Genomic DNA, 23564 nt, shown 5'->3' with positions numbered 1-23564 from the left:
ACAGAACATCTGAGAGACCACTTTGTCTGGCATGTAGGTGTCCCCCAAGACTCTACCCTACTGTCTTCTTTCCTTCCTCTATTTTTTTTCCCTTAGTGTTGTCATTAGAGCATATGGATTCAGTTATCATTTGTATGAAGATGATTCTCCAGACTCCAACTGCCTCTCAAGTATCTCAAACCAGACATCTTAAACTCAATGTGTCCAGAAGTGAGCTCATTATCTTTTCCCCTAAACCTTCTGCCTTCCTTCCAAACTTCTGTAGTACTGATGAGCTGGTTGTGTGTCCTTCACATGCACTCTGTGCAAGCTATTACTGCAGTATGTGCAGATAGACTTCTCTTTCAGTTCTCTAAGATATCCTGGGTGGTTTGGGCAAATGAAATACTGTGATTTTTTTTTTCCTATTGTCGGCTTAGAATTGTATCTGAAGCATTTTAATGCCTATTTAGAGGGTTATGTTAGGAAAGCTCAACAGAAATGATCAATTCTTTGCACTATCTTGGCTCTGCCTTTTCTATTTCCCAATGACATTTTAATTTAGTTCAGGCTATGCATTGGCCACGATTTGATATCTCTGATCTCTACCAATAAAATCACTCTTTTTGTGTCAGTTTCTTTTGTTGATAGAAATACCAAAGGAGATTATGACATCATCCATACTCTCAAGGACTTTATTAATTGGGGAAGCAAGGCCAATGCTAGTGATATAACAATGGACATTTCTGTAACATCTTAAGGTTTACAAAGAGATTTCCTTAAAAAAAATACCATCAGATAAGCAATTCAAATGTTATTATCAGTATATTACAGGAAAACAAAAACAAAAACAAACCCTGAGACTGAAAGAGGTATACTAAGTTACATGGCATTGCAAAACCAGTAGGTCTCAGAGCTGTGACTCAAATCTATATCTTCCAATTTAAAGTTCAAAGTGTTTTCTACTACACTTCAGTGCCATTATTAATTTACATTATTTTAAGTACTAAATTATGTATTAAAAATTGTAATGATAAGAGAGCCCAGTAAATATTTTGTGGAAGAATTGTGATGAAATAGGTCTTGAAGGATGAGTTGGATCTGAATTGCTAGAAAGGAGGGTATAAGACATTCTCAGGAAAAGGAAGATTGTGATCTGTGCCCTCTGCTCCCCAGCAGGAGAGCTTAATCTCTGTAAAGGCCAGGGAATAAAGAAACACCATGAGTAAAAAGAAAACGTACGATAGATTCTTATTATGAGAAGAGTGAAGATCAAGGCAGAAATTCTGAAGAGGACAACACTGTCATCAAACCCACATCCGCAACATCAAAAAGGAATATGAACTGGTCTGAAGCCCAAAAAGTCTTCTTAGAAGAACTCAAGAAGGGTTTTAAAAGTCAAATGAGAGAGGTAGAGGAGTCCTTTAAAAGTACAATTGGCAAATTGGAAAAAAAAAAGTACACTGAAGAAAACAAGTCCCTAAAACACACAACTGGCCAATTGGAAAAAAAAGTACAATGAAGAAAATAAATCCCTTAAAAATGCAATTGACCAATTGGAGAAGAAAGTACAAAATCTAACAGAAAAAAACAACATGTTAAAAATTATAATTGAACAAATGGAAACTAATGACTCTATGAGAGAGCAAGAATCAGTCAAACAGAAACAAAAAAATGAAAAAATAGATGAAAACGTAAAATACCTCATGGGTAAAACAGCTGACCTGGAAAATCAATCCAGGAGAGAAAATTTAAAAATTATAGGCCTTCCTGAAAGTCATGATGAAAAAGAGAGCCTGGACAATATCCTTCAGGAAATCATAAAGGAAAACTGCCCTGAAGTCCTAGAACCTGAAGGTAAAATAACTATAGAAAGAATCCACTGCTCCCTGCCTGGAAAAGATCCCAAATTGAAAACACCAAGGAATATAATAACTAAATTCCAAAATTACTAGATTAAAGAGAAATTACTGCAAGCAGCCAGAAAGAAACAATTTAAATATCATGGAAACAACAGTCAGGATTACATAGGACCTTGCAGCCTCTACATTAAAAGACCATAGGGCATGGAACATGATATTCCATAAGGCAAAGGAGCTCGGAATGCAGCCAAGGATTAACTACACAGCAAAAATGAGCATGATTTTTCAGGGAAGGAGATGGATATTCAGTGAAATAGGGGACTTCCAAACGTTCCTGATAAAAACACCAGAGCTCAACAAAAAATTTGATCTTCAAGTACACGATTCAAGAGAGACATAAAAAGGTAAATGGGACAGAAAGATACAATATGTTGTTAATAAGGGCAAAATGTTTACATCCCTACAAGGGAAGATGACACTTGCAACTCTTGAAAACTGTACTGTTATTATACCATGTTAAAGGAGTATACATAAAGGGGGTGGATATAAGTTGACTTCGATGTAATGACAAAAAAAAATTCAATCAAGTGGGTTAAATGGATGAAAGTAAGTGGATTAGTCTGAGCTAAGAAAATGTACTGAGAAAGGAGGAGGCAGACAAGGGTAAATTACATTACAGGAAAAGACACAAAAACCTATTAGAGAATAGGTAAAGAAGGGAGGGGGATGAGCATTGTTTGAACCTTACCGTCATCAGATTTGGCTCAAGAAGGGAATAACATGATCAGTTAGGTATAGAAATCTAACTTGTGCTATAGGCAGTAGGAGGCAAAAGGGGAAAGAAAAGGGAGGGGGAATAGAAGGGAGGGAAGAAGCAATAAGGGTAAAGGGGAAGAAAAGGGAAAGAGATAATAGAAGGGAGGTGGGACCCAAGGAGGAGCGGTGAAAAACAAAACACTAGTGAGGGGGGGAAGGGGGAAAGGAGAAAGGAGAAAGAAAAGCATAAACGGGGAGGGGAAGGATGGAGAAAAAGACACAGATAGTAATCATAACTGTAAATGTGAATGGGATGAACTCTCCCATAAAACAGAAGCGTATAGCAGATTGGATTAAAAACCATAATCCTACAATATGTTGTTTACAGGAAACACATTTGAAAAAGAGTGACACATACAGGGTAAAGGTAAAAGGCTGGAGCAAAATATAGTCTGCTTCAGCTGAAGTAAAAAAAGTAGGGGTAGCAATCCTGATCTCAGACAAAGCAAAAGCAAAAACAGATCTTATCAAAAGAGATAAAGAAGGAAACTACATCCTGCTAAAAGGCACCATAGACAATGAAGTAATATCATTACTAAACATATATGCACCAAGTGGTATAGCATCCAATACTTAGAGGAGAAGTTCAGGGAGTTACAGGAAGAAATAGACAGCAAAACTATACTAGTTGGGGGCCTCAACCTCCCCCTCTCTGAACTTGATAAATCTAACCACAAAATAAACAAGAAAGAAGTTAAGGAGGTGAATAGAACATTAGAAAAGTTAGGTATGATAAACATCTGGAGAAAACTGAATGGGGATAGAAAGGAATATACTTTCTTCTCGGCAGTACATGGCACATACACAAAAATTGACCATGTACTAGGGCATAAAAACCTCACAATCCAATGCAGAAAGGCAGAAATATTAAATGCATCCTTTTCAGATCATGATGCAATAAAAATTATATGTAATAAATGGTCATGGAAAGATAGACTAAAAAATAATTGGAAACTAAATAATCTAATCCCAAAAAATGATTGGGTCAAACAACAAATCATAGAAACAATAAATAATTTCATTCAAGAGAATGACAATAATGAGACAACATACCAAAACCTATGGGATGCAGCAAAAGCAGTTCTTAGGGGAAGTTTTATATCTCTAAATGCTTACATAAATAAAATAGAAAAAGAGGAGATCAATGAATTGGGCATACAACTAAAAAAAAATAGAAAAAGAACAAATTAAAAATCCTCAATTAAACACCAAATTAGAAATATTGAAAACCAAAGGAAAAATTAATAAAATTGAAATTAAGAAAACTATTGAACTAATAAATAAAACTAAGAGCTGGTTTTATGAAAAAACCAACAAAATAGATAAACCTTTGGTTAATCTAGTTAAAAAAAAAGAAAGAAGAAAACCAAATTACTAGTATCAAGAATGAAAAGGGTGAAACTATCACCAAGGAAGAGGAAATTAAAACAACAATTAGGAATTATTTTGCCCAACTATATGCCAACAAATTTGACAATCTTTGTGAAATGTATACATATTTACAAAACTATAAATTGTCCAGATTAACAGAGGAGGAAGTAAAATACTTAAATAACCCTATCTCAGGAAAAGAAATTGAACAAGTCATTGATGAACTCCCTAGGAAAAAATCTCCAGGGCCAGATGGATTTACATGCAAATTCTATCAAACACTTAAAGAACAATTAATTCCAATACTAAATAAACTATTTGGTAAAATAGGTAAAGAAGGAATCTTGACAAATTATTTTTATGATACAAATATGGTGCTGATACCTAAACCAGGAAGAGTCAAGACAGAGAAAGAAAATTATAGACCAATTTCTCTAATGAGTATAGATGCAAAAACTTTAAACAAAATATTAGTAAATAGATTACAGCAACTTATCACATGAATAATACACTATGACCAGGTAGGATTTATACCAGGAAGACAGCACTGGTTCAATATAGGGAAAACTATCAGCATAATCCATCATATCAACACCAAAACTAACAGAAACTACATGATCATCTCAATAGATGCAGAAAAAGCTTTTGACAAAATACAACACCCATTCCTATTAAAAACACTAGAGAGCACAGGTATAAATGGAGTCTTCCTTAAAATAATAAATAGCATCTATCTAAAACCTTCAGCAAGCATAATATGTAATGGGAACAAGCTAGAAGCATTTCCAATAAGATCCAGGGGTGAAACAAGGATGTCCATTATCACCACTGTTATTCAACATCGTACTGGAAACATTAGCTTTAGCAGTAAGAGAAGAAAAAGACATTGAAGGCATTAGAATAGGCAAAGAAGAAACAAAGCTATCACTCTTTGCAGATGACATGATGTTATACTTACAGAATCCCAGAGAATCAAGTAAAAAACTACTTGAAATAATAAACAACTTCAGCAAAGTTGCAAGCTATAAAATAAACCCACATAAATCATCGGCCTTTCCATACATTACCAACAAAGCCCAACAGCAAGAGATAGAAAGAGAAATTCAATTTAAACTTACTGCAGACATTATAAAATATTTAGGAGTCTACCTCCCGAAACAAACCCAGGAGCTCTATGAACACAAGTACAAAACACTTTTCACACAAATAAAATCAGATCTAAATACGTGGAAAAACATCAGTTGCTCATGGGTAGGCTGAGCTAATATAATAAAAATGACAATTCTACCTATGCTAATTTACTTACTCAGTGCCATACCAATCAAACTACCAAAAATTATTTTATAGAATTAGAAGAAATAATAACGATATTCATTTGGAAGAACAAAAGGTCCAGAATATCAAGAGGACTAATGAAAAGAAATGCAGGGGAAGGTGGCCAGGACATTCCAGATCTTAAATTGTATTGTAAAGCACCAATCATCAAAACTGCTTGGTACTGGCTAAGAAATAGAGCGGTGGATCAGTGGAATAGGTTAAGTATGCAAGACACAGTAGTCAATGACTATAGTAATATATTATTTGATAAACCCAAAGACCTTAGCTTCTGGAATAAGAACCCACTCTTTGAAAAAAAAAAAACTGCTGGGAAAACTGGAAAAGAGTATGGCAGAAACTAGGCATAGACCAAAATCTCACACCATATACCAAAATAAAGTCAAAATGGGTACATGATTTAGATATAAAGGCTGATACTATAAGCAAGCTGAGAGAGCAAGGAACAGTTTACCTGTCAGATCTATGGAGAACAGAAGACTTCATGACCAAACAGGAGATAGAGAACATTACAAAAAGCAAAATAGATAATTTTGATTACATTAAATTGAAAAGTTTTGCACAAACAAAGCCAATGCAACTAAGATTAGAAGGAAAGTAGAAAATTGGGAAAGAATTTTTACAACCAGTCTCTCTGATAAGGGCCTCATTTCTAAAATACATAGAGAATTAAGTCAAATTTATAAGAATACAAGCCATTCCCCAATTGATAAGTAGTCAAAGGATATGAACAGGCTGTTCTCAGATGAAGAAATTAAAGCCATCTATAGTCATATGAAAAATCACTCTGAATCACTATTGATTAGAGAAATGCAAATCAAAACAACTCTGAGGTACCACATCACACCTATCAGAATGGCCAACATGACAAAACAGGAAAATGATAAATGTTTGAGAAGATGTGGGAAAATTGGAACACTAATGCATTGTTGGTGGAATTGTGAAATGATCCAACAATTTTGGAGAGCAATTTGGAACTATGCCCAAAGGGCTATAAAAATGTGCATACCCTTTGACCCAGCAATAGCACTTCTAGGGCTATATGCCAAAGAGATCACACAAATGGAAAAAGGAACTACACGTACAAAAATATTCATAGCAGCTCTTTTTGTGGTGGCAAAGAATTGGAAATTGAGAGGATGCCCATCAATTGGGGAATGACTGAGCAAGTTGTGGTATATGAATGTGATGGAATACTATTGTCCTATAGGAAATGATGAACAGGCTGACTTCAAAAAACCCTGAAAAGACTTGTATGATCTGATGCTAAGTGAAGTGAGCAGAACCAAGAGAATGTTGTACATAACAACAGCCATGTTGTGTGATGACTAATATTGATAAACTTAACCCTTCCTGGCAATACAAAGATCTAAGACATCTCCAGAGGCGTTGTGATGGAAAATGCTATCCACACCCAAAGAACGAACTATGGAAGCCGGATTGTTATTTTTTTCTCTTCTGTTGAGTTTTGTTTACTCTTTCTGATGGTTCCTCCTAATGATTTTAATTTCTACTTACAACATCATTAATGTGAAAATATGTTTAATATGAATGTAAATGTATAGCCTATATCAGATTGTGTGCCATCTTGGGGAGAGTGGTGGGGAGGAAGGAGGAGAAAAATTTTAAATTCAAAAGCATATGGAAGTGATTATTGATCAATCAAAATAAATTAATAAAAAAATTTAAAAAAAAAGAAATTTATTATGGTTCAATGTTATTCAATATCCTAAGAAGCACAAGGCGACTAATGATAGTTCAATGATAATAGCAATAAGTCACATTTTTAGATCATATAAGTAATTATATCTAGCATTTCTCTTGAAACTTACCCCATGAGGTAGATAGGGTGAGTAAGACATAAATCCCCCCACCCCCACACACACACACACACACACACACACACACACACACATACACACACACACCCAGCTAAGTGGCACCTTGGATAAAATATTGGACCTGAAGGCAGGAAGATATGAATTCAAATCCAGCCTCAGACAATTACCAGCTATGTGACCTTGGACAAGTCATTAAACTTCTGTTTGTCTCAGTTTCCTCATGTGTAAAATGGGAATAGTATCTACCAACGTTGTGAACATCAAGTGAAATAATTGTAAAGTCCATTGTAGAGTGACTGGTACATAGTAAATGTTATATAAATATTACTAATTATAATTATTTCTTTGTGTTTGTCTTTCCTCCTTCTTTTCCTCCATTCTTCTTCTTCCTCTCTTTTTCCTTCTCCCCTTTTCTGATTTTGTTGGTGGCTATATCTACTACATTCCATTAAAAAAAACACAATCAAATGATAAGGGCTTTCCTTCTTTAGAAGATAGTTTCTGTGTTTTTCAACAAAAACTGATGAGAAACCTGTAAAGCAGTCTGGCAGAAACTAGGAATAGACCAATATGTCACACCACATACCAAGATAAGCTCAAAATGGGTACATGATTAAGGGTGATATCATAAGAAAATACCTGGGGCAGTTAGGTGGCACAGTAGATAGAGTGACAGCCTTGGAGTCAAAAGGACCTGAGTTTAAATCTGGCCTCAGATACTTGACACTTACTAGCTGTGTGACCCTGGGCAAGTCACTTAACCTTGATTGTCTCACCTAAAAAAAAAAAAGAAAGAAAAAAACTAAAAAGAAAATACCTGTCAGACCAAAGATGAGATTGGTAAAATAGATAATTTTGATTACATTAAATTAAAAAGTTTACATACAAACAAAATCAATACAGGAACTTAGTGAAAAATATAGAAAGGTCCTCTGATGAAAGTCTTTTTTCTCAAATATACATGGCTCTGAACCAAATTTATTAAAAATAAAAAAGGTCATTCCCCAATTGATAAATTGTCAGACAATACGTATAGGCAGATTTCAGAGAAAAACAAAGAATTACTATAAAAATGCTATAAATCACTACTAATTAGAGAAATGGAAATTAAAATAACTGAGGTGCTATCTCACACCCATTAGATTGACCAACATGATAGAAAAAGAAAATGACAAATGCTGGAAGGGATGTGGAAAAATAGGTAGTCTAATGAACTGTTAGTGGAGTTGCAAACTGATTCAGCCACTCTGGAAAACAATTTGGAACTGCCCAAACAACTCTAAAACTGATCATACCCTTTGATTCAGCAAATTCTATCATTTCTAAATTGAGAGAGACCAAATCAAGGAAAGACAAACACCAAAGAGACCAAAGGAAAAGGAAAAGACACCGACATGTACAAAAAATATTTATAGCAGCTCTTTTTTTTTGGTATCAAAGAATTGGACATTGAGGAGATGCTCATTAGTTGAGGAATAGCTGAAAAAGTTGTGGTATAAGATTGTGATACTATTGTGTTATAAGAAATGAAGAAGGGAATGGTTTCAGAAAACCTTTGAGCACTCTTATGAACTAATGCAAATTGAAGTGAGCAGGATTACAATAACATTATATACAGTGATAGCAATATTGTAATGAGAATCAACTGTGAAAGACAGCTATTCTGATCAATAAGTAAGATGATTTAGGACAATTTCAAAGGACTCTTGAAGAAAAGTGCTATCTACCTCCAAAGAGATATCTAATAAACTCTGAGTACAAATTGAAGCATATATTTTTTTCATTTTATTTTTTCTTGCTCCCACCCCTCCCCACCACAATATGGTCAGTGTGAAAATATTTTTTGTGCAACTTGATGCATATCTATAGCGTGTATCAAATTTCTTGCCCTTTCACTGGGTGGGGGAGGTAGTGAAGGAAAGAAGAGAATTTAGAACTGAAAATTAAAATTAAAACAAAAAAGCAAAAAGAAAATGGTTCCCATATCCATTCTCTCTTTCCCCAACTCCCTTTAAAACAAAACAAAACAAACAAACAAAAAACCAACAAAACAACAAAATTCAAGTGTATTATCATGCTGGCTACTCTCTATCTAATCTTTTTTATGGAATTTTGAGGAAAGTCCATAGAATTTCTTGAGCTAATTGAACAGTTTTGAATCATATAAATTGGTTGAAGATGCACTTGGTCTAAGGGTACATAGACATACATACATACATACATACATACATATATATAAATATATATGTATGTGTTCTCCTTTCGAAGCCACTTAGCTTCACTTCATTTCAATAAAACAGATATATTTATTGATTACCTACTATGTGCAAGGCACTGTAGAATGTTCTGAGTATTCAGAGAAGAAAATAGTCCTAGGTTTTAAGGCTTTTGCTGTTTTGAAACAAAAATACCCTACATGCTCAAGTAAGTAAATAAAAACTCTATGCACACAATAATTGAGAGGACAAAGGAAGAAACATAGGAAATATGAAATGTATGAAACCAAGAGTTCATAAGAATATATAAAATAATAATGAATAGGGAGTAGAAGTCAGATGATGGAGGACTTTTAATGACGGGCTGAAGAATTGCATGCTCATTCAGTACTTAGTCATTGCCCATATCTCTTCTTCAGAATGAACATTATTTTGAGGATGCGGGACCTTTGTGCAAGATTGTCTGTTTATCCATCCGTCCATCCATCTATCTATCTATCTATCCATCTATCTATCTATCTATCTATCTATCTATCTATCTATCTATCTATCTATCTATCTGTTGGTTGGGCTATGACCTGCAATTTTACTGGTAAAGGGAAGTTGCAGGGAGGAAATCTGGCTGCCAGTGCAGAACCACAACTATTTCAAAATTTATTATCTTAAATTGTCTGGGACACAGAAAAGTGGTATAGCTTCTTGAAGATCACAGAGTAAGTATATCTAAGACTTGGCAGAACTTGAAACCAGGATTTCCTGGCACCAAAGTCTTTATATCATTTGAGCCCTATGAAGCAGGTGTGAGGGAAGGAGGAAGGGAGGAAGGATTTATATAGTACCTAGTATGTGCCAAGCACTGTGCTAAGTGCTTTACAAATATTTCATTTGATCCTCATAACCACCTGGGAAGTAGGTTCTGTTATAATACTTATTTTACAGTTGGGGAAACTGAGGCAAATAAAAGATAAATGAATTATTATCACCATTTTACTGATGAGGAAACCAAAGCACAGAGGTTAAATGACTTGCTAAAGTCTAGTAGCTAATAAGTTTTAAAGGTGAGATTCAAATTAGTTTGCCTTTGACTCTAAGGTTTTACTCTTTCTGTTCCAAAACTATAGGCCTCCCTGACATTTGCCTAAAGGTGATATAGATTTTTCTGGTATTTTAAAAGACCATTGGTATAGTACTTGGGCTGTCAGCTAAGAAAATTATTTTCCAATTCAAATAGGCTCATTACTAGCAGAAGAGTAGAGGAAGAGCAAGAAAAGGTTCTCCCTCCTCTCCAGCTTAACACTTGCCTATTATAAGTCCTTGTTTTGTGAATGTCTTTGTTCTCCAAACCTTAAAGAAGGCAGATTCGTGTGAGTATTCTCTTTTTATTTATTTTTAAGTGGCTTCTATGTCTTAGAGAGAAATGTGATTATTAATCATCCAAAAGCTAGGATTATGTTTCCTATTTAATATAATGCTGTAGGTGATATATCCTTCCCTTATTCATGGCTTCTTTTATTATATGTGGCACTAAGTTCCCAAGATTCCAGTGAATGGCTCATATCTTGGACACATTCCAAAGTATTAAATTAAAAAGATATGGCCCCAACCTTTTATATTTTGTGCTCCTTCTATTTAAATTGCCTCCTATTAAACCATAGTAGAATGGGTGTGGGGGAGAGCAGGGAGAAGGGGGTAGTTGAACAAGTGTTCAATCAACCAATCACTCAATCAACATGAAATTAATAAGAAACTACAATGTTCCAAGCTCCGTGTTATTTACAGGGGATAAAAGACAAATATATCACAATGCTTGCCCTTGAGGAGCTTGCATTTTATTAGGCAGGACAACACGCTCTTCTCCAAGGCAATACTGAGTAATTACAAAATGTATACAAGGTATTGAGGGGAGGGAGGATACTACCATTTGCAGGATCAGGAAGGGCTTCATTTAGAAAGTTCAGCTAGAGGAGTTTTGATAGATGCTAAGAATTCTATGAAGACAAGGGGGAAGGGTGCTCATTCCAGGTATTGTAGTACTGAACTTATTGCCAAGTCCTGAATTTGAATCCAAGCTATGTCTTTCACTACATGTATAATCTTGATCAAGTCAATTATCTTCTCTAGAATTCAATCTCCTTACCTATAAAATGAATGTGGTTGGGCTAGATGATCTCCAAAGACCCTTCCTGCTCTAAATGTGTGATTCAAGGTGTCAGGACTTGGGGCAGCTAGGTGGCACAGTGGATAGAGCACCGGCTCTGGGCTCAGGAGGATGTGAGTTCAAATCTGGCCTGAGACACATAACACTTACTAGCTGTGTGACCCTGGGCAAGTCACTTAACCCCATTGCCTAGCCAAAAACCAACCAAACAAACAAACAAAAATAAACAAAGAGTCGGTACTAACCAGTGTGAAGAATGTGTTTGTGGGGATTTGCTTACTGAGTGCTTGCTCTAAATCTGCCTACCACTCAGTCATTTGTTACTTCTACCTAACTAGAGATATCAGATGGGTTCCACTGGAATAACATGCTCATATATGTAGAGAAGTCACCTCAGTTGTCACCTAGCCAAATACTCTTATTTTATAAACAAGGAAACTGGAATCTACAGAAAGGAAGTGATTTACCCAAAGCCACATAAGTAGTAATAAATAGAGAAAGGATTTGAACACAGATCCCCTGAGCCAAGCATCAATCTTTTTTTCCCATTATACCATGCAGTCAGTCTTAGAATATTCTTTTCCTTCAGTGTCTAGTTTAGTTGTTCATTAAGTGTTGAATTAAACTGAATTTGTCCAATAGCTACCTTGTATGGCTAATAAAAATGGTTAATTCTTATGCAATTGCTAACATCCTTGTAAATTTCTACTCATATAAAAGTTCCTTATAGAACCCATGAAGAGAATTAATCACACTTCTATCACCTGTATAAAAAAATAGTAATCTTGTCACTAGATCAAGCCCACCACTTCAGAAACATTTCACGGAGAGAAATCTATGTAGGGTATAAAATTTTGCCATCAGACATCAAACTCCAGTATCTTTGCCAAGAAAATCACAAAGAGTCAGACATAACTGAAATAACTAAACAATAACAAAAATTAATATATTACCTAAAGGGATTCATTTCTATTTGAGTTTGACACCAGTGGTCTGCTCCTTGAGCTGAACTCCGTGCATGGATGAAGGCTGAAAACTAACGGAAACTTTGCATCCACTACAGACAATAGGAATGAAAGAGAAGCTGCCAATCTAGAAATCACTGAAAGGAGAGCACATTCTAAATAAAGGGAACTGTGCCACTGCTGAGCTAAACAAAGCCACATACAAAAGATGAGCATAGTGGCAAACTGGTGTCATGGAAAGAACGCTGGATTTGAACTAGGTCTATCATTTTGACCTCTTAGATTTTGGTCATCAATTAACCTCTTTGGAACACAATTTTCTCTTCTGTAAAACAAGAGTGGTTTGATGAGATGACCTCTGAAGCTTATACAGGTCTGACAATGTCACTTCCTTATTCAGAAACATCCAGTGTCTGTTTTACCTCATGGATAAAATACAAACTCCTCTTTCTGCATTCCAAACCTTTTACAATCTACCTCCAACATGCTTTGCCAGGTTTATTAAGTACTATTCTCTCCACACACTCTATAGACAATTAATAATAATAGTAACAATAATAGATGCCAATACACAATATTAATAATAAATGTGATTGTATTAATTATAGTGGGAGTTAAACAGTGTTAAAGTAAAAGTTTTCTGGAGATCAACCACAAGTATATTTCCAATATTTCATTAATAGTAATAACAGCCATGACTTATACAGAACTTAAACGTTTGCAAAACTCTTTACAAATATTATCTCATTTTATCCTCACAATAAACCTGGTAGGTAAATGCTATTATTATCACCATTATACAGATGAAGAAATTGAGGCAGAGGGAAATGAAGTGATTTGTTCAGGATCATCCAGTTAGTAAGTTTCTGAGGTCAAATTTGAACTTAGGTCTTCCTGAGTCCAAGTAAGATGTGACTTCAATGAAAAGGGGTGGGGCAGAAGCAGTAGGAGCACGGAGTTTGAATTATGCATTTCTCCAAAGGCATGGTCATACAATTTAAAGCTTGGAAGCTCCTTAGAAATTACATGCTATGAAATCTATAGTTTATAATTAAGGGTTCCAGCTATAGAGAGGTGAAAGGATTCGTTCAATGTTATGAGGTTTAACAGTGGTAGATGGCAAACTGAAAGACAGCTCTTTGAATTCGGTCAAAAACACTTGCATTATACATATACCATTTCCTCTCACGTACTTCCTCAATTTGTAATAATTGGCAGATTGATTGATTGATTAGTTCAGTTAAGGTCTCTGGGCCATCTATGATTGTATTAATTGGAGTGAGAGTTAAATGGTGTCAAAGCAACATTTTCCTGAGATCAGCCACAAGTGTATTTCCAATATTTCATAAATTCTCTAGAGTTCAAATGAACTCCAGAGGTGGCAGAATTTAGTCATTTTCTCTGAATTCAGCATTTCTTCTTTCAGACAAGTCAAAATGTATCTTAAAGTTTCCTTTCTTTCTTCTAGGGCTATTGAGTGTATTTTTAGAAGGCTCGATGAAGCTTTGAGAGTCATTTATAACTTAAGTTGTTAAAACTTCCTACCAAACTTGAGGCTGTCTTCTCAGGATGATACCACAAGGGTGCAGAGATGAGAAGTATTAGTTTCCACAAAACTGATTTTCTGTCAGGATATTGATCATCGTGTGGGAATGAATCAAAAACTCTAGAAGGAAATGGCCACTCTATGCCTCAGTCAGGTCTGTAGCATGTATGTATTCTCTCCTCTAACCCCTTCAGTAGCTTATGCATGAGTAAACAACACATGGCTGAATAATTTTTAAAAAACAAAACATGGACACCAGGAAAATAATTATAAAGAGCCCCAAGGCCAGATCCATGTTGTCCTTTAAATGGAATTCTGTTTAAAAAAAAAAAGTGTTACTATCATTATGCTAATTTTCTTTTTTTAAATTTAAGCTCATGTTTAAAAAAAGTGCTTTGAGGCAAAGTGAAAATGAAACTTTTAGTTAGTTAGTTTAGCTCTATCATTGATGAGCTACATGACCTTGGGCAAGTCAATTCACTTCTGTAGAACTCAGTTTGATCATCTGAATAATGCAAGTGGAGCTGAATAATATTTAGGATCCATTCCAGCTATAACAAATGTTTCTCTAAGGAAAAAAAAATAATTCCCACTGGGGAGAAAATTCTTGTTTTTAATCTTGCCTCTAAAATGAATGTGAATAACAGATTTCTGAAACATTTAAACTATCAAAACTGTTTTTATTTTTATAACCTTGACTTTAAATTTTGTAAAGGGTCGTTGGTGTAATATCTCCTTAATAACCTCTTAACTTATCCGAATAAAAATTAAGGTAGACTGGTCATATGGAATTCTATGGAAAGAATTTCTACATGGTCTTCCATGAACCACATAAAGTGAAAAGAAGGTAATCAAGGACTTCAGGATGTTAAGAGACTCATATTTAAAGGATTTATTGTGGAGCATGGATATGTTTCTTAGGGCAGCTAGGTGGTATAGAGGATAGATTGCCAGGCCTGGAGTCGGGAAGATTCATCTTCCTGAGTTCAAATCTGGTCTCATGCTTATTAGTTCTGTGGCCCTGGGCAAGTCACTTAACCTGGTTAGCCTTAGTTTTCTCATCTGTAAAATGGGGATAATAATAGCACCTATTTCCCAGGGTTGTGAAATAAAATGAGATAATGTTTTTAAAGTATTTTGCAAACTTTAAAACATTACATAAATACTATTATTACTAGTAGCAGTAGTAGTAGTAGTAGTAGTAGTAGTAGTAGTAGTAGTTGCAGTTGTAGTTGCAGTTGTAGTCGTAGTCGTAGTCGTAGGCATAGTAGTAATAGTAGCTTCCCACTGCATCTGGGGCCATTGCCAGTCATCTTGAGTTATGTCTTACCACTGAACTCCAATGACTCTGGAGGAGAGAGGAAGGCTGATATTTCACATAGGTCTGCCTCACTTAAATCCAATTTACTTGCAAGTCAAAACATCACCCTCCTCATGTCTTTGGTCCTCTTGGAGAATGAAGGATGAACTACAAACAATAGTAGCATGAAAGGGAGATGTTATGATTCATAGTAAAAGAGGACAAGAAAGTCAGGAGGAAGACAGCCATATTGATATGATTTATTTCAACAAATATTTAGTAATACCTAGTGCTTTAAGGTTTGAGGTTTGCAAAGATCTTTACCAATATCTCATTTTATCCCTTAAAGAACTCTGGGATATTGGTTATAGTGATAGAAACCGAGGTAGACAGGTTTAAGCGACTTGCTTAGGAGATATCTGAGGCCATATTTGAACTCAGCTCCTCCTGACCTCATATCCAGCACTCTACCTGCACTGTGCCATCTACCAGACTATATTACTATACTAAAAAGGTCTTAGGATATAAAGAAAAAAATGAAAATGTATATATGTATATATATACATATATACACATATGTGTGTATGTATATATAATGTGAAATGCATAATTCAAATGCCATCCCCATATATATGTATGCACACACACACACACACATACACACACACACATACACACACACATATATATCTCAAGGACCTTATAGTTTATAAGCCACAAATATGAAGACAAATGGGAACATAATCACGAGATGACGTTTAGAATGTTGCCAGAATATTGTTCTATGAGCTTTTGTTCAGTTAGAAAATAACTCCCTTTCCTAAGCTTTAAGGTTTACAAAGCATTTTCTTCTTAAAGATCCTGTGAGGTTGATAGTACAATTGCTTGTCATGTAGAAAACTGAGCCTCAGACACACGGAATGATTTGCCAAGATTCAGAAAGGGAGCACGTAGGTTTGACACACACACAAGAAGCAAGAAAAGTCACCAGATCACTAAAAACAAAGAAGGCTTTCCCTTCCATATCAATGGAACTATCAACCCTAATGGGGAGAGCAGAATTCAGGAAGGAGAAGGTTGATCTGGAATAGTCCAGAAATTAGCTCTAGGCAGTCTAGGGCTTTTGACAACCAAAGTGGCCAGATTTATGCTAAGCTTGGACAACTTGAGCTGAGACAATTTGACCTGGATTTTAGAATTCTTGGGGCATCTAGAAGCTGTGAATAATCTAAGAAATTACAAAGGGGCAAATTCAGGATGGGACCAAAAATATTTCCTTTATAATCTAGCAAGTAAAGCTAAGTAAGCTCAACATTACGTACAGTTAAATTGAAAAAGGTCGACCATATACACATAAACATAACTCAATTTATTCTTCTATATCTTTACATAAAGATTTCATACTTTCATACTTTAAAATCTTAATGACAGGTTATTTTTGTCTATTAAAAAATCTTAAATCACACAGATCACATTGCCACTTAACAGAACTAAATTTTTATTTTTAATAGCATGACAAATGGGATTTTGGATTTAGCAAACGCCTCAGTTATCTATTCAGAAACAAGGTTTTAATTTTTGGACCCACACACCATAACAGAAAACATGCAGGGCAGAACCATTGTCTAGATCTTCTTCCTCAATCATATCCTCTAGGAGCAATAGGTTCTGGGGTAATTGCTTGAATATTCAATTCTTAATTATGATGAATGGTCAAAATCTGTGTTGTTAAAAACACCCCAGTTTTAGTTATCCTATGGCAAGTCTGATGCATTGGAATTTTTTCCCCCTCAGTTCTTCAGTTAATTTCTTAAAGGCACCTGACCCAGCAAGGCCCGGTGGCAGTAGTCAGGAGGGCCTTGTAGAGTATAAACCGTTCGAGAGAGATAACTTTTTTTTTTGACTTTATAGCCCCCAAATCCATCAAATTGGCTTGCACATAATCAGTACACAAGAAATACTTGTTGAACTGAATTTCCTAAATGGGTACTCCTCATTTTTCACGTATATGAGCCTGAGATGTAAATCTATGAGTTCTCTTGGTAAGGGACAGATTAAGCATTTTGACTATCAATTCATCAATCAACAGACAGTCAAACAGATTCAGTCAAAATATTTTGATGAAACATTGGGTATGGCCAATTGATTTTCACCTTATTCCCTAAGAATGCAAATTTAACTATAATTTTAAAATTTAAAAAAATATTAATTAAGCAAAATATGTGTTAACTTCTAATTACCAACATCAGAAAAGCCCAGGTAAGTTATGATACAATATAAAATTTTTAAATAAGCAAAAAACAGGTACAGTTTCTTGACCTCTTGATTAAACTTCAGTTACTTTCTTTCATTGCTTAACATTTTATATGTATATTATCTATATATATATATTTAAATATAACAGTTTATATGCCATAACTAAATAATGAAGATTTTTAAATGCACATTGAATTATTTTTCCGCTGAAGGTCGAAGACCTTCTGTTTCTGAACTCTGGGCTCCAGCTTTGCTGTTAAAAAGTTCTCCCTGTAGTTACTGTAGGTTAGTTTCCTTTCTGTTTATTCTAAATGGCCTAGAAAAATAACTTTATTTGAAAAGAAAGCATTAATTTTCTTCCTTATCACTCCTAATTAGCTCTGAAGTACTCAAATTATTTAACCAGTGCCTTAAAGGGAAAGCATGGCCTCCTGCTGTAAATGATTTTCTCCACTACAACTTGTCTCCTTTCAGAGTTTTTTTTTAAGTTCCATGCCCTTCATAGCAAAAGAGAGCAAAAAAAAAAAAAGAAAAGAAAATGTTATTGGATGATTTCCTGAATCTTTGGCAAATCCTGTGATGGTCTACTGCCAATCAGATCAAGATTTTCTTGGAAATAATGTCTTTATGTCACCTTACACTAGTAAATTTATTCTTTCCCCTCTTTTGTTAATGCTAACTTTACTTTTGAATTATTTAAGATTATATATTAGACTACCACAGTATGCTTCAAATGTGCTTTTCTCCCCAGTAAACTTTTCATTTTCTAAAGACCTCTTAAAGGTATTAATTTACTTATTTGACTCTGAGTATTTTAAATCATAGAACAAAATATGTTATTTAACAGTTATATAGCAATTTTCCTTGAGAATTCAGATATTAAACAATATTCATTATTTCCCTTAAAGGAAGCTTGGTTGTATTGTGGATAGAGTTCTAGGCCTGGTTCTAAGAAGACCTGAGTTCAAATTTGGATTCAGATTCTTATTAGCTATTTGACCTTGGGAAAGTCACTTCTGTGTGTCTCAGTTTCCTCAACTATAGTTGAGGAAATGGGGATAATAACAGTACCTATGTCTCCAGGTTTTTGTGAGGATCAAATCAGGTAATATTTGTAAGAGATTATCATGTTGCTGGAGTGTAGTAAGTGCTTACTAAATGTTTGTTTCCTTCCCCAGGACTGAAAAATTACACGTAAATATATTGAATTATAGTAAAAAGGATTTGCACTAATTTCTAATAGGTTTCAGCCCTTGACTTTCCGGACTATTCCACCTCCACCCAGCTACCTACTCACATTGGAGATCCCTAGACCCCTGTGTCTTCTCTTCCAATTGGTGAGTTCTTTTCCAGAACCTCCATTGCAGGAAGTTCTAAGCCCCATCATTTTTATTTCTAATCTGACTCCAATCCTGACTCTCTGAACTTTCCATCTCGCCCCCAATGTTGGTACCTTCCCTGCCCTGCCCCATCCTTTTTCAACTTCCTTTTATGTGTTGTTTTCCCACATCTTCCTTGGGAGCAGCTACAGTATCTTTCTGTTCACATTTGTTTTTCCTAGTGCTTATCACAAAGTCTAATACACTGAAAGTGACTAATAAGTATATTTTCCAATTAGTCACGATGTAAAGAAGAATTAGAACTGATGGGAGGAATCATGAGAATGAAGCAATAAAACAAAGCAACAAAGGAAAAGGAGAGCAAAAGCATGCTTCCATCTGCATTCAGACTCCATAGTTTTTTCTCTGAGCATAGACAGCATTTTCCATCATGAGTTTTTTGGAGCTGTCTAAGATCCTTGCATTACTGATACTTCTTTACATCATGACTAATGGGAAAATATACTTAATATGAATGTATAAGTAGAGCCCATATTAAATTGCACACGATCTTGGGGAGGGAGGAGGAAAGGGATCAGGAGAAAATTAAAAAATCAAAATTTTATGGAAGTGAATGTTGAAGACTAAAAATAAATTAATTACTTTTAAAAAGTGATTAATAAATGCTTTAACTAATCTAATCTGTGCTTAAAGATAGACATGGTTGTTGATTATGTAGTAGGATCAAAGTGAGTGCTATACCATAATAATAATAATAACAATAATAATGATGACCCACATTTCACAGATAAGCAAAATGGGACTTACATTAAGTGAAACACCCAAGGTCATACAGATAGTAAATGTTTGTTTTTTTTAACCTTTTTTTGGGGGGGTAGAGGGGGGCTAGGCGATAGGATTAAGTGACTTGCCCAGGGTCACACAGTAAGTGTTTTGTGTCTGAGGCCATATTTGAACTCAAGTCCTCCTGACTCCAGGGCCAATGCTCTATCCACTGTACCACCTACTACCCCTATAATAAATGTTAAAGCTAAGATTTACACCTGTTTCAGACAATTATTCTTCAAGCATTCCTGATGAAAAGACCAGAGCTGAATAGAAAATCTGACTTTCAAATAGAAAACTCAAAAGAATCATAAAAAGGTGAACAGGGAAAACAAAACAAAACAAAAAGTCATGGTATTCAATAAGGTTAAACTGTTTATATCCCTACATGAGAATATGATACTTGTAATTTTTTTTTTTAGCGAAGGGTAGTTTAACATACTGAACCATACTTCAACAGAAAACTACAGTCTTTCTGATCAAACAAGAAGGTTCCCAAGTCCACCTGCGGTAGTTCATGTCTTGTAGGCAAATTTTCACACAAATAATGACTAAAGAGCACTTATTTGCTTTTTAACTAGATTTTAAAAATTATGCTATGTTGATTCTCGAGATTTTTTTAGCTCCTTCTCTTGCTAAGCTCCTTCTGTTTGCTAATCTATCAGCTTCTTCATTGCCTGCAAACCCTGGATGACCAGGAACATGCACCCATTTAATGTCTATGCCTTGAGTAAGTATATCAAGCTTAACAAAGTCTTCTTTGTTAATGACATCTTTTCCTGTGCTTGTTTTCCAGCCATTTTTCTTCCAGTCTTTAACCCAACTTGTTATACTATTTATAGTAAACATACTGTGTAGAGAACCAGCTCACTGATGGTTTGATTCTTGACTTGTTCAATTGCTTTACAGGAAGCATGTTATTTCTGCTCTTTGGCTCGTCTGTCGCCCAGGATGTCTATCACCCACATTTAAGGGATGGTCTGGCCCCCAATAAACATCAATGCCTGCTCGTGCTTTCCTCCTCCTATTACTGAAGCAGCAGCCATCTGTATAAACCACAGATGCATCTCCCACGTAAGAAAATGTATCTTTGCTAAGTGAAGGTACTGAGTGTATTTGCTTTTTAAGTTTTGAGCAACGCTCTTCCTCTTCATCTGATGACTCACAGGGTCCCTTGTGTGGCTTCACTTTGGGGTCTTCTGTGTTACTTTTCTTTTTCTGCTCTGTTGAACGATCTGGGCTTGCAGTATTTTGGACAAAGGCCCAAGCCTCATCCTCAGTAGCAAACTTCTTGAACTTGACAGCAGGAAATACATTCACTCGTGCTTGGCATGCACTCCAGGTGGGGAACACGCCGGTCTTGCGGCCCCTCTTCACGACGCGGAATACACGGGCGCTCCAGTGGCACGGGCTACAGCAGCCGAAGGCACCCACTACAACTCTGGGCACAGCGGCCCAGAGCCTCAGCATGGCCCTCTCTGGGGCATAGTGGCCGCGCAGAAGACGATCCCCAGGGCAGGAGAAGACGCGGGGCCGCCGTGAAGCTCTCCGCGCCCGCCGAGGATACTTGTAACTTTTGAGAACTGTATCTCTATTAGGGCAGTTTAGGAGTACACTTAGACAGCATGTGTGTATAAGTTGGTTCTGATGTGATGATTAAAAAAAATAAGTAAGTGGTTAAAAAAAAAGATTGTACTGAGAGAAGAAGAAAAGGTGAGGCAGAATGAGGTAAATTATATTGCATGATGAGATATGAAAGAAATAGTACAATAAAGGGAAAGAAGGGAGGGGTGAACATTGTTTAAACCTTACTCTCATTGAATTTGACTCAAAGAGGGAATAACATACATACTGAATTGGGTATAGAAATCTATCTTACCCTATAGGGAAGTAGGAAGGTAAAAAGGAAAGAAAAGGGAGTTGGGACTGATAGAAGAGAGGGCAGAAGGGAGTGCAGAAATAGTAGGGGAAAGAAGAAAGAAAAGGGAGGAGGCACTGATAGAAGGGAGGGCAAATTGGGGGAAGTGGTGGTCAGAAGCCAAAAAAAAAAAAAAACTGATAAAGAGGGACAGGGTGAAAGTAGAGAGAAAAGTATAAATGGGGGAAATAGGATGAAGGGAAATAAACAGTTAGTAATCATAATGTGAATGTGAATAGGATAAACTCTCATAAAACAGAAGTGAATAGAAGAGTGGATTAAAAACCAGAATCCTACAATATGTTGTATACAAGAAACACATTAGAAGCAAAGACACAGAGTAAAGGTAAAAAGCTGAAGCAGAATGTATTCTGCTTCAGCTGAAGTTAAAAAAAAGAGTAAAAAATAAAAGTTTAAAAAAAGAGTAAAAAATAAAAGACATCAGACAAATCAAAAACAAAAAAAATAAAAAAAATCTAATTAAAAGAGACAAGGAAGGAAACTACATCTTGCTAAAAGGTACCATAGACAATAAAGTAGTATCAATACTAAACATATATGCACCATTCTTAGAGAAGTTAAGTGAGTTACAAGAAGAAATTGACAGCATACCTCAACTTCTCCCTCTCAGAACTAGATAAATCTAACCACAAAATAAACAAGAAAGAAGTTAAGGAGGTGAATAGAATTTTAGAAAAGTTAGTTATGATAGACCTCTGGAGAAAACTGAATGAGGATAGAAAGATATATACCTTTTTTCTCAGTAGTTCTTGGCACCTACAACAAAAATTGACCATCTATTAGGGCATAAAAAGTTCAAAATCAAATGCAGAAAGGCAGAAATATAAAATGCATCCTTTTCAGATCATGATGCAATAAAAATTACATGTACTAAAGGGCCATGGAAAGATAGATTAAAACTTAATTGGAAATTAAATAATCTATTCCAAAACAATGAGTGAGTCAAAAAAAAATCTTAGAAACAATCAGTAATTTCATCAAAGAGAATGACAATAATGAGACAAAATACCAAAATGTGTGTGATGCAGCCAAAGCTGCACCTCGGGGAAATTTTATATAGCCAAGTACTTATATGAATAAAATAAAGAAATAGCAGATCAATGAATTGGGCATGCAACCTAAAAAGTTAGAAAAAGAACAAATTAAAAATTCCAAATTAAATACCAAATTAGAAATTCTGAAAATCAAAGGAGAGATTAATAAAATTGAAAGAAAGAAAACTATTGAACTTACAAATAAAACTAAGAGTTTTTATAAAAAATAAAATAGATGAACATTTGGTTAATTTGATTTAAAAAAAAGAAAGACAAAAACTAAAGAACTGACAAAGAAGAGGAAAACTATAATTAGGAGCTATTTTGCCCAACTGTATGCCAATAAATCTGACAATCTAAGTGAAATGGAAGAATATTTACAAAATACAAATTGCCCAGATTAACAGAAAAGGAAATAAAATGTTTAAGAAAACAACAAAGTCAACAAGCTATCAATGAACTCCTTAAGAAAAAAAATCTCCAGGACCAGATGGATTTAGAAAAGAATTCTACCTAATATTTAAAGAATAATTAATTCCGATACTATATAAACTACATGAGAAAATAGGCAAAGGAGTTCTACCAAATTCCTTTTATGATGCAAATATGGTACTGATACGTAAATCAGAAAGAGTCAAAACAGAGAAAAGAAAACCATACACCTATTTCCCTAATAAATATTGATGCAATTTTTTAAATAAAATATTAGCAAAGAGATTATAGCAATTTATCACAAAGATAATACACTATGACCAGGTGACACTTATACCAGGAATGTAGG

At 35.1% G+C, this 23564-nt stretch overlaps 1 pseudogene; it reads right to left on the bottom strand.

Moving 5' to 3' along the window:
* Window positions 1-20401: 20401 nt before the first annotated feature.
* LOC114024663 lies at window positions 20402-21280 on the bottom strand (annotated as a pseudogene).
* Between the last annotated feature and the right edge of the window lie 2284 nt (window positions 21281-23564).

This window comes from Vombatus ursinus, unplaced genomic scaffold, assembly GCF_900497805.2.
Source record: "Vombatus ursinus unplaced genomic scaffold, bare-nosed wombat genome assembly UNPS02014822.1, whole genome shotgun sequence".
NCBI classification, from domain to species: domain Eukaryota; kingdom Metazoa; phylum Chordata; class Mammalia; order Diprotodontia; family Vombatidae; genus Vombatus; species Vombatus ursinus.
Note: the sequence above shows the minus strand (reverse complement) of the source record. Positions and strands in the feature narration are given on the sequence as shown.